This window comes from Balaenoptera borealis (assembly GCF_965194805.1).
Source record: "Balaenoptera borealis genome assembly, chromosome: 2".
NCBI classification, from domain to species: Eukaryota; Metazoa; Chordata; class Mammalia; order Artiodactyla; family Balaenopteridae; genus Balaenoptera; species Balaenoptera borealis.
The window spans coordinates 78,761,608-78,773,767 of NC_138867.1; the positions used below are offsets into that span (position 1 = coordinate 78,761,608).

Consider the following 12,160-nt stretch of genomic DNA (forward strand, 5'->3'; position numbering starts at 1 on the left):
CCTTTACCACTGAAATTAGCCATTTTTGAACCTGTTTATATTTTCAGCCAGAATTACAAGTCCCTTTAGTTTACTACTACAATTCTCCATCTGTATTTTTTTCAACATCAAGTGATGCTTTCTTCTTTTACCAGTTTAAGGACACTAGTCCAGCTGTGTGTCCCTTTCCATATATACTATACTACACCAGACTGGGAACTTTAAGGGCTACATGCTTGTTTCTTCCAGACAACTGTTAAACAAGTGCTGGTGGTACTACTCATTAAGATGCCACTTACCGGCTTCCCTGGTGGTGCAGTGGTTAAGAATCCGCCTGCCAATGCAGGGGACATGGGTTCAAGCCCTCATCCAGGAAGATCCCACATGCTGTGGAGCAACTAAGCCCTAGAGCCACAACTACTGAGCCTGTGCTCTAGAGCCCACGAGCCACAACTATTGAGCCCACGTGCCACATCTACTGAAGCCCGCACACTCTAGAGCCTGTGCTCCACAACAAGAGAAGCCACCGCAATAAGCCTGCGCACCACAACAAAGAGTAGCCCCCACTCGCTGCAACTAGAGAAAGCCCGCCCACAGCAACGAAGACCCAACACAGCCAAAAATAATAAATAAATAAAAATAAATTTATTTTTTTTAAAAATGCCACTTACTAACAACTATAAGACCAGGGCAAGTTATTTATCTACTCAGGATCCCAGTTTCATCAAATGAGCTTACTCTAGATGACTCTAAAGATTCTTCCTTTCTGCAGTTCTCTGACTTCAGTGGAGTACAGTTATGTGGTTTATAAAGTCCTGATATTCATCTACCCCCTCACATTATAGGTATTGTGCTCATAATAGGTCTGATTAGGTTCAAATTTGCTGTATCTTCTTAGCAATTGAAAGGAAACGTGTACTTAATCCATATGGTGTTTTGATCATTTTCCCTATGGGGTAAAACTTTTGTCATCATATCTCCAATATCTCAAACAGTGGTTCTCTATCAAGGGCAATTTTGACCCCCACAAGACTTTTGACAGTGTCTGGAGACATTTTTGGTTGACACCACAGGGGGAATACTGCTGCCATCTAGACGGTAGAGGCCAGGGTTGCTGCTAAACAATCCACAATGCACAGGACAGCACCCCCTTCCCCAAACAAAGAATTATCAAGCTGAAAATGTCAGTAATGCAGAGGTTGAGACACCATGATCTCAAGCTGAAAACTTTATACTCATCAGCATGGCCCTAGGACTGTCACACTGAAAGTCATTGCCGACATTTTGAATCTTAAGTTTACTCTCCCATATTCTAAGGGATCAGATCCACTTAACACTAGTATGTCAGTTTTTTTAGAATCAACAAAATCAAAGAAAATGTTAATTTGGAAGTGTGTAGAATTAGGAGGTAATTGATTTTTTATAGACATTTTAAAAACTAGATTTCTAAGGTCAGGACATTAAAGAAGATAAACATTAAGTAACATTCCTTAAAATACTAAGACCAAGATGATCCTTACTAAAGTTACAAAGGTAAAATCATATGTATGGAACACCCATTCAGAAAATACTTATTGAGCCACCTACAGTGTACCAAACACTATTTTTAGATGATGGGAATACAGTAGTGATCAAAACACAAAAATCTCTAGCCTCATGGAACTTACATTCTAATGACATCAGGAGCGAATTTTAGCAAGCTGCTGTCTTATCTTTCCTAGATAAAAGTTTAAAACCTAAAATCAAATCCCCTGTCATTTCATCTTACTACTATTATAGTCATAAATGTTCTCAATTCGTTTAGCTTAATGTTTTTCTGAAGCCCCGTCACAGCAGGCAATATTTAATTCTCTGAAAGAAATGAAAAATAAAAGCCTGCTTCCAAAATGAGAGAATTGCTGTGGCAAACTCTTAAGCTTGAGCTTCTTGGCAAGCAGCAAAGGGCAGCAAATCATGGGCTGCTCTTACCACTCTTCTTGTCCCCTTGGCCTCCAGACCAGAAGCACAGGCTTCCTAACTAGAACCAAAGTGACCAAGAGGGAGCAACAGAGCTAGAACAGCAACCGTGGGGTCCCTTCCAGTTCTGCAGCCTAATGAATAAGTCTGTGTTTATCTCATCCATATCTACTATTATTTTATAATCTAAGACCATGCGTGCCTTTGGATCAGTTTTCTCCGTACTAAGGAGGAGTTTATTTTATTCTTTTCCTTGTAATGGAGAAAGACATCCATTCCTTTGGTCATTTTAGAAGCTTTTTTAGAACCCCACACATACATACCTTATTATTTTTAATGAAATTCAGTATCTAAAACAGCTTGCATTATTCTGAGTACATTCTCAGAATGACTTCTGAGAGTGAAAAAGCCTGCTGTTGTTTTTGTTTTATTTTTATTATTCCAGAACCCTTGTTTCTGATGATTAGCAAATTCTTGGCTGAAGCAGCCACTGGGGCTATCTTCAGAATGCTGTCTACCATAACTCCTACATCAATTTCTTGAAACGCCAGTGATAGCTCTGAGTCTACAATTCTTGGATTTTTTTTCCATTCAATTACTAAAGTTTAAGGTACTATGTTTAGCTGCCCATGATGAAGTGTATCTCCTCCTCTTGCCACTGCTAGCCATTCGTGGAAGTTTATTCAAATCTACTTTGAGAAGAGCCTAAAGATATCTAATAATGTGGAGATTTCACTTTTTAATTTAATTTAACATTAGCATTAGCCAGATGTGACCTAGCTAAAATGACTTATGGTTCAAAAGAGGAGGTTTAAAAAAAAGTCTAGGGCTTCCCTGGTGGCGCAGTGGTTGAGAATCTGCCTGCCAATGCAGGGGACATGGGTTCGAGCCCTGGTCTGGGAAGATCCCACATGCCGCGGAGCAACTGGGCCCGTGAGCCACAATTGCTGAGCCTGCGCGTCTGGAGCCTGTGCTCCGCAACAAGAGTGGCCGCGATAGTGAGAGGCCCGCGCACCGCGAAGAAGAGTGGCCCCTGCTCGCCACAACTAGAGAAAGCCCTCGCACAGAAACGAAGACCCAACACAGCCAAAAATAAAAAAAAAAAAAAGTCTAGAAAAATTACAGTATAGGGAAAAATATAGTGAGTTCTGTTTAAAGGAGGAAGCAAACACATCCAGATTTTTTTTTCAAGGGGTGGGAGAAAAGGCTGTAAAGTACTATATTTTATCTATTCTAAGGTGCACATTTTTTTTTCACAATTTAACATCTCTGTAATTGTAATGCCTCTTAAAATTGACAATCACAAAATTCTGTTATAGTCTTCTTGGCAATATTTTTTCTTAATAGTGTATATTTTTCAAAAAAGTACATTTTACATTAATAGCATTTTAGATTTGATAAACTCTTTACTTGCAAAAACAATCTTCAAACTGAAATTCCTGTAATGTATGTTTTAGTCTGAGATCATTTATAGCCTCATTTGACTAAAATGTTTTTTCCTCAGAATTCTCATTGTTATACCCAGTACTTTCTTTTTTGTATACGAAAGCTCCTGTTAGAATCCAGTCTTTTCAAGCTCTGAAAGTATGCCTTTGTAAGTCCAAATCCTTCCCCTGACACCTCTTACAGACTCTTAAAAGTACCTTTTGCACTAGAGAAAATGTCGATCCTATTTTGTGATAGTGTTGTGAAGTTACCTGTAGGTATCAAGCATCAGAAGAAGTGGAGGATTATGACAGCAAAACTGTCTCAGAATATCTACACAAAGTTGCTGGATCCCCCAAAGTTTAGCACCTATTTCTATTTTTAGCTTGACTGTTGTTTCTATGAATTGGGTTTTTTTTTTAGCAGTTTTGGATATATTTTTTGGTAGATGCAAAGATAAAGATACTGATCCACATAAAAGCATAAAACTATGAACTTTTTTGCCTTTTTTGAATGATAGTTTTGTGCCGACACTTTACCATACCTTTAACCAAAATGACAAGATTTCTAAGGTAGTATTAGTGTTAGAAACTACCCACTAAGATCCTGGGTTACCGGGTTACACTCTACTGAGTGCTGAGCAAGAAATGAAAAACACAAAAACAAAAACACCTTAGATAACTCATAGAGTCAACAAGGCTGGAGACCTACATTCAGAAAACAGGAATGGAGTAAGGCTCCAGGTCTGAGAGCACACTAAAGTTATGCTATAGAAACAGGCTGGCCAGGACACTGCTGCTGGTGGCACTGCGGCCTCATTCATCTCCAGATGATCCTATGTCTTTGTGTCATTCCCTCAAGATTCAGAATCCCAGGACCTAAGTATCAAATGGGCAAGCCTAGGTCAGTAGCCTACTCCCCAGCTGCCTGAGGTCATAGGGAGAGGGCTTAACACTCATGCTTCAGCTTCTGTAGTGGGCAATGGCATTTCCCCTCTCATTAAAACCCACACAAAGCATTGCAGCACTATTTACAATAGCCAGGACATGGAACCAACCTAAATGTCCATCGACAGATGAATGGATAAGGAAGATCTGGCACATATATACAATGGAATATTACTCAGCCATAAAAAGAAACGAAATTGAGTTATTTGTAGTGAGGTGGATGGACCTAGAGTCTGTCATACAGAGTGAAGTAAGTCAGCAAGAGAAAAACAAATACCGTATGCTAACACATATATATGGAATCTAAAAAAAAAAAAAAAAATAGTACTGATGAACCTAGTTGCAGAGCAGGAATAAAGAGGTAGACATAGAGAATGGACTTGAGGATGTGGGGTGGGAGGGGGAAGCTGGGGCAGAGTGAGAGTAGCATCGACATATATACACTACCAAATGTAAAATAGTTGGCTGGTGGGAAGCAGCAGCATAGCACAGGGAGATCCACTTGGTGCTTTGCGATGACCTAGAGGGGTGGGATAGGGAGGATGGGAGGGAGGCTCAAGAGGGAGGGGATATGGGGACATGTGTATGCATATAGCTGTTTCACTTTGTCGTGCAACAGAAACTAACACAGTATTGTGAAGCAATTATACTCCAATAAAGATTAAAAAAAAAAAAAAGGCACAAAGGGAAATTCTGCCTCCTCTCCCCGCTTCCCCCACCAAGGGTAAGTGGTTTGGAAAACATGTCATATCCACAACTTGGCTGTCTTAGTTGCACCATGTCCAGTAACTCACTGAGCTAACTTGCCAAGTTTTAGTTACCTAAGAGATTTTAAATAATTCACACATGTCATTCATACCCCCATTACCATGAAAGTTAACCAGTTTAAATGAATTTCTTTGATCAAAGTGACCTAGAGAATAATGATATCTATCATTATTAGGCTCTTACTACCTACTAGGCACTGCATTAGGTTTAAGATAAAATATTTCCCAAAAGTCACTATGTATCTTCCTAGGCTTGGTAAAGTCATACATTCAGGAACATACATTGAATACTTAATATCTATTAGCAGGTAAAGGAACAATTTTCAGATTTATCAAAAGATTAATTATGCAGTGAAAAGGAATTTGGATTATCTGTCTAAGAACAGAGGCTGTACTTATACTAATCTCAGGAGATGGAACTGGGAATAATTCTGATTCTTTTATTTTTTTATTTTTTTTATTATTTTATTTATTTTTGGCTGTGTTGGGTCTTTGTTGCTGTGAGTGGGCTTTCTGTAATTGCAGCGAGCGGGGGCTACTCTTTGTTGCGGTGCACGGGCCTCTCACTGCAGTGGCTTCTCTTGTTGCGGAGCACGGGCTTCAGTAGTTGTGGCTCGCGGGCTCTAGAGCGCAGGCTCAGTAGTTGTGGCTCGCGAACCTAGTTGCTCTGCGGCATGTGGGATCTTCCCGGACCAGGGTTCGAACCCATGTCCCCTGCATTGGCAGGTGGATTCCCAGCCACTGCCCCAGCAGGGAAGCCCAATAATTCTGATTCTAATACAACTTTAAGGACCTCACTTGCAGGAGTTAGGAGAACTTTATCCTGGTTCTCTGTCATTAACATAATTTATGACTTGTTTGTCTCCTCTCTGGGTCTTTTCTCAGCTACATCATTTCCAACTAGAACTTTGACCTGCATGACGCTTTTTGACTCACGCTCCATCTTCTTTTAGTGACTTTCTCTACCTCATAGCTGCATTCTAGGTAATTGCCAGTTACCTGTTTTTCCTTTCCAAATTCAAATTCTGTAAACAAGGATGATAGGCCCAACACATATTTCATCCCAGACTCCATCATAATCACTGACCAGGTTAAGGACCCAAGGATCTGGTCCTTAGGTCGGGTGCCCACCCCTGGCCAGTGGACAGGATAGGAGAAGAGTTAAATCCTACACAGTGTGGTCATCTGGGTCACCTCTTCGGCAAGGGCTGTGGACATGGTAACATATTCAATGCAGTGACTATTTGGTTAATTACTAATGAAAGATTTACTGGGGGATAATCCACCCACTTTATCTTTCAGATATAATGACATGTTGTCCAGGTTGTATTTTCTGTATAATACTGAAAAGCAAAAGCTTACAAAAAATTTTAAATGTTAGAGTTGCTTAAGTTGATATATTAATTACTTTAAAAGTGTAAGGGGCTTCCCTGGTGGCGCAGTGGTTGAGAATCTGCCTGCCAATGCAGGGGACACGGGTTCAAGCCCTGGTCCGGGAAGATCCCACATGCCGCAGAGCAACTGGGCCCGTGAGCCACGACTACTGAGCCTGCGCGTCTGGAGCCTGTGCTTCGCAACAAGAGAGGCCGCGACAGTGAGAGGCCCGCGCACCGCGATGAAGAGTGGCCCCCACTTGCCGCAACTAGAGAGAGCCCTAGCACAGAAACGAAGACCCAACACAGCCAAAAATAAATTAATAAATTAATAAATTTAAAAAAAAAACAAAAAAACAAAACAAAACAACAAAAAAAGTGTAAGAAGAATCTTCCCCTTATGTGATGTAAAAGAAGTCAATGTGATCTAAACCATTAGAGTTATAATCATAACCAAACTATTTCATCACAATTGCTTTTTCTGCAAGGTAGCAAATGGGCCTTTATTTTTTAAAGTATAGTAGTAGAAGGAGTTTATGCCTGAGTGCATATGAGGAGGTAGTATCATTTTGGTAGCTACGGGAGTCACCTCAAGTTCAGCCTAGCACAATGCCTTGTTCATGGTAGACATTCAATAACTCTCTCTTGAATTAAATCAAAAAGCCTGCCTTTACTTAAAACCAAACTGCAGCAAATACTCTGTGAAGGGCTACAGTCACTGTCACCTAGAACTCAAAGTTTTAAATATTGATGTTCCAACAGCGATGAATTCACTAGCAGGCTAGGAAATGGCTAAGTGGGAGTTCATAACCTGAAGTCCATGAAACCCCTGAGTACCCCCACACACACTCATGCAAAACAAACCTTTTGTTTGAAATTTATTTACTATTATATAATTTTATAATATATAATTGCATAAATATATTTACAATAAATATATAATAAAATATAAGACACAGAATGAATAACTATTGTTATTCATTCAATTAAAACAGACTTTTTGTGAGTGATTATATATGTAAAGATAGATGACAGCCTTGTGAGTCCCTTAAAAAATAGTGTGTTTCTCAGCTTTGAGAGAAGAACATTTAATGGGAATGAATATGGATTCCATTTTCTCTTACCGAATTTATCAGGCTGATAGTGAAATTTGCAAGGGCATGATTCAGAACTGTAATTTTTCCATGCAAGAGACTTATCTGAGACACATTAGCTGTTAAAGTCCCATTGAGAACAATGATTCTTTGTGTGAGAGAAAGGGGATCCATCTGCACATAACTCTTAAAGTCTGAGATAGTTGAATTATTTAGTAATCTTAGGAAGCTGAAGGTTTAAGTCGAGGCTCCTAATTCATTTTGAAAGAAAACTGTTATGTTCTCATCAATTTTAATGTATGATACTTTTTCAAATGTTATTGTCCCTATGTAAATTCACCTGGTGCTACCTGTAAGCTGACTGTCTCCAATACTGCAGCAGTGCAGTTTGGCACATTGGCACCGAAAACCCACACAGCAATGACATAGATACAAATTTATGCAATAATTAGTTGCTAATATGTTAGTTTTATATGCCATTCATATTAGGAGGAGATTTTGCTTTTAAAAAGAATAAAATTGCTGATTGCTGGATAGTGCATTTTGCCATCACCTTGTTTTCTGGAATCGATCCAAGGTAGAATAATTCTCCTCTTCATGGGCTACTGTGGAAGCTATTTTAATGATCTTCTCTAAAAATTGAGGCTTTTTTGCATAAAAATTCTTACACTGTTATGTGGAGCGGTGCATCTCAAAATGTAATATGCATGCAGATCACCTGGGTGTCTTATTAAATGCCCTTTCCAATTCAGTGGGTCTGGGATGGGGCTCTAGATTATGCATATTTAACAAGCTCTCAGGTGATGCTAATGCTGCTTGAAATAGCAAAGATATAAGGAACTGGACCTCAGAGGGAGGTAAGACAAGGTATAGCCAATTGTGAATGCCTTTATCAGAAACATGTGGTTACTTCTGTGTCCCTTTGAGAAGAGAAGCCTCTCTTACGTTTCTACAAAGAGGTAAAGTAAACCTTGGACCACTTAGGAGGGGCACTTAGTATATATGCACAAAATGACACATTGAATCCTAAGTTTATAGAGAACAATTTCCTTTGAGATAGGTGTACTCCACATCCAAGCTCCCACCTGAGGCTTCGTTACAGTGGTCTCCGCCACTGTACACTCATGAGAGCATGAGAGTGAAAAAGGCAAAAAATGATGTCTTACTATCTTTATGACAATAGTTTTGACCTTGTGGACCTCCTGAAAGCCTCTAGGGGACCTCCCAGAGATCCCTGAGCCACACTTTGAGAAATGCTGGCATTTCTGTATAGGAAACTATACAGTGTATGTTTGTGTCTATTTGCAAGTAACAGGGTAAATTTATAATGAGAGGAGCCAATGAATCAAAGTATCTAAACCACAGGTAGTTTTGGTTCCTCCCCATTAATACAAGCCCTTGTTTAATGTCCTGATTGAAACCGTACTCTTAATATTTCAGGCAAAGTGCGTAGAAATGGAATGGAAAGAAATTTATTCAAAATACTCCTGTGACCAACTAATTAGAAAGTTTATATTTGGAGGAGTTTATATAGCAAGTAATGGTGGGTAGGGGATAGGGGGAGACAACACTGAATAGTAATACAAAGTAGGTCTAAGCACATGGTCAAAAGATAATGTTTCCTGGTGCAACAGTTTGACCTGGTTAAAAAGGGATGGAGACATTGGTTGTTTAGTAGAGAGAATTATAATTTTAAGTTATCTTTCTGTCACAGTAATTGTCATTGACTATGAGGTTGCATATTCACATTCTCTTTCCCTATTTTCCTCATTAGTGTTACTGGCCAGGAGAAATTTGGGCTGGGAAAAGGGACTTTGAGCCGAGAATTGCAGCTCCTGGAGCACTTACTGCTTATACTGCGTACACTTAACAATAGCCCAGGAGGATTGGGTTGGCCCAGGGAGTAGTGAGAGTAGAACAGAGAATCATCATTGATTATAACTATTAATATGTATTGAATATCTAAAAAGTGCTAAATGTTTTTAAGTTATAAAGAAGTAAATTGTTATTTTACACTTAGGCACAATGCTTGAACATGGGTCAGCTAACCAAAGTATTACCCTCTTGATCAGCTAGCTAACTCAAGATTCTTGGGATAGCCAGAAAGAGTTAAAAGGGAAAATTATGAGAGGGACCTTTACCTTCAACCATAATCCTGTCTCTGCTGCCCTAGTAATGCTGAAAGCATTTGTTATACTCTTCTTTACTACCAGCAGTTATAGGAATCATGCCAAAAGCCCACACACTCAGGAATAGACAAAAGAAGATGCCACTAAGAAAGAAGGGTAAATCACATGTTATTTAGTAAGAGGGCAAAAGTGAAACTAAGTTTGAAATTAGCCATAATGGTAAGACCAGGCCAAAATTAAGTTGATTTGAGCCTTTTTATCCTTAAGGGAACCAACCTGGGCTGAAAGAATCTCCGAAACAAAGAATTTAAAAAAAAAAAAAAAAAAAAAAAAAGGAAAGGGGCATAACCTTGCCAGAAAGATTAAATGAAATCACACTTACTCATTGCTGTGGCAAAAGATGGTAATCTGGGTTCAACAGAGCCATCTCTCAAGGCAAGATCTTTCCTTGAGATGTTCTAGACTCATTCATGACTGCATTGTAAGGTCAACTGAGTAGTTTGGTTAGCACAGTCAGAACAATAGTCTATACCTGAGTTAATCCAAAGCCTGGTAAAGGCTCTGATCACCAATTAGGGTTTCTGCACCCAATTCCATTGTGTGGGGTGGTTTCCACACACTACCAACTCTCTGGACACCAACTGGATGTCCTACAATTCAACTCAACTCCACAGGTTAAGGGCTCAGTCCTACAAGACTGCCCTCACTCCCCCACTTCAGATGCAAGTCACAAGTCCAGATTGTCACCTATGATTCTGACCGACCAGCTATAAAATCAGAGGGTCCCATGACCTCTTCCCTTGGGTTCAATTAATTTGCTAGAGTGGCTCACAGAACTCAGTGAAACATTTCACTTGCTAGACTACCAGTTTATTATAAAAGGCTATAACTCAGGAACAGCCAAATGGAAGAGATGCATGGGGAAAGGGCATGATGCTTCCACACCCTCACCTAAGGTGGTGCCACTCTCCCACCCCTCCCCAGTCGGCTCCTTTTCTGGGTTTTATAGAGGCTTCATTACGCAGGCATAATTGATTAAATCATTGACCACTGGTGATTGAACTCAATTTCCATTCCCTATCCAGCCTCCTCCCTCCCCGGAGACCAGTGGGGTAGGACTAAAAGTTTCAGCCCTCTAATCTCTCCTTTGGTTCTGGCAACCAGCCCAAAAGTAACCTCATTAACATAACAAAAGACACCTTTGTGTCTTTCACTTAGAAAATCTGAGGATTTTAGGAACTCAGGACCAGAATCAGGGAAGAAGACCAAATGTATATTTTTTATTATAAATCAGAATATCACACCGGACAACTAGTTAGGTTGTACTACAAGCTTTCTTGTAATTTTCTTGCTTCCTGCAATAATTTCTCAGCCATATTTTCCCACGTAACACTTCTTTGTTGAAAAGAAAGCATTTTGGTTCCTAAACATCCTGTGTGAATCTCTATTTCTGCTTATCACAAAATCCTAGAGCTCTACCGCAAGTACTGCTGGTGTGATAAACCCCTAGCATCTCACTCCTCTGCAGTAGCCCCGATAATAGCCACATGTAGTTCTCTCATTCAGCAGTGACTTAAGCAAAATTTACATTGTTTGGTAGTATGATAAATTTTACAAAACTTACGATTTTAGGATTTTCTATTTGCTAGATAGAATTAATTAAAATCTGTTAGATGCAATTCTGCTGAGATTCTAGTTTACATTGTTTTTATCAAAATATATTGAATATCTATTATGAAAAATTATATTTTTATTATGGTTGCTTAAATTTATTTACCTGTTTTCAAAAGCAGATAAAAGTTCTACTTAGTTCATCTATAAGCCATTAGTCATTTTGTGTGGTTTGAAACTTCCCTTATATGGAGTATTATGTTTTAATATAAAATAGTCTTTATTTTCACGTGGGTATCTGAACTTTTAAAGCTCTTTTCTTAATTGATAGGGCACTTCAGAGGTGTTTGCCTCAACCAAAACACAAAAACAGGCTTCTTAGAAATGTCCAAGGGTTCTTCCTAAACAATTATGCCAACTGAAAATACTTACATAATATGGGGATATATGTATATGTATAGCTGATTCACTTTGTTATACATCAGAAACTAACACAACATTGTAAAGCAATTATACTCCAATAAAGATGTTAAAAAAAAATACATACATTCATTGAGAAAAACTAGTAGTACTACTACATACTTATGAAGCAGTTAGATAAAATATTTAGAGAAATTTAATTGATCAAATCATTTAGCTTTTAAATTACCAGCTAAAGAAAATATATCTAGAAATTTGCATCACCATTAGCTTAGCTTAAATCATAGTCAAAATTGTTCTTATAATGAGAAAAGATATAGCTGGAAACAATGTAAAACCTGAGACTTCAGAAACACGTAAGGTACACACAGGAGGTAAGATTTTTCTAAATATAAGGAGGAAATAGGATAGGAGGAAATAATTGTAGCTTTGGTTAGAAATACTGTCTCTCTTATTCTG

General features: G+C 38.9%; 2 protein-coding genes across 4 annotated transcripts in view; one reads left to right on the forward strand and one right to left on the reverse strand.

Annotated features, from left to right (window-relative positions):
• SKIC3 (SKI3 subunit of superkiller complex) overlaps positions 1 to 12,160 on the reverse strand; it is a 162,110-nt gene that overhangs the window by 100,143 nt on the left and 49,807 nt on the right. The gene's annotated exons all lie outside the window — the stretch shown is intronic.
• Positions 1 to 12,160, forward strand: part of ARSK (arylsulfatase family member K) — a gene marked incomplete at its 5' end in the record, with an annotated part of 44,680 nt that overhangs the window by 14,809 nt on the left and 17,711 nt on the right. The gene's annotated exons all lie outside the window — the stretch shown is intronic.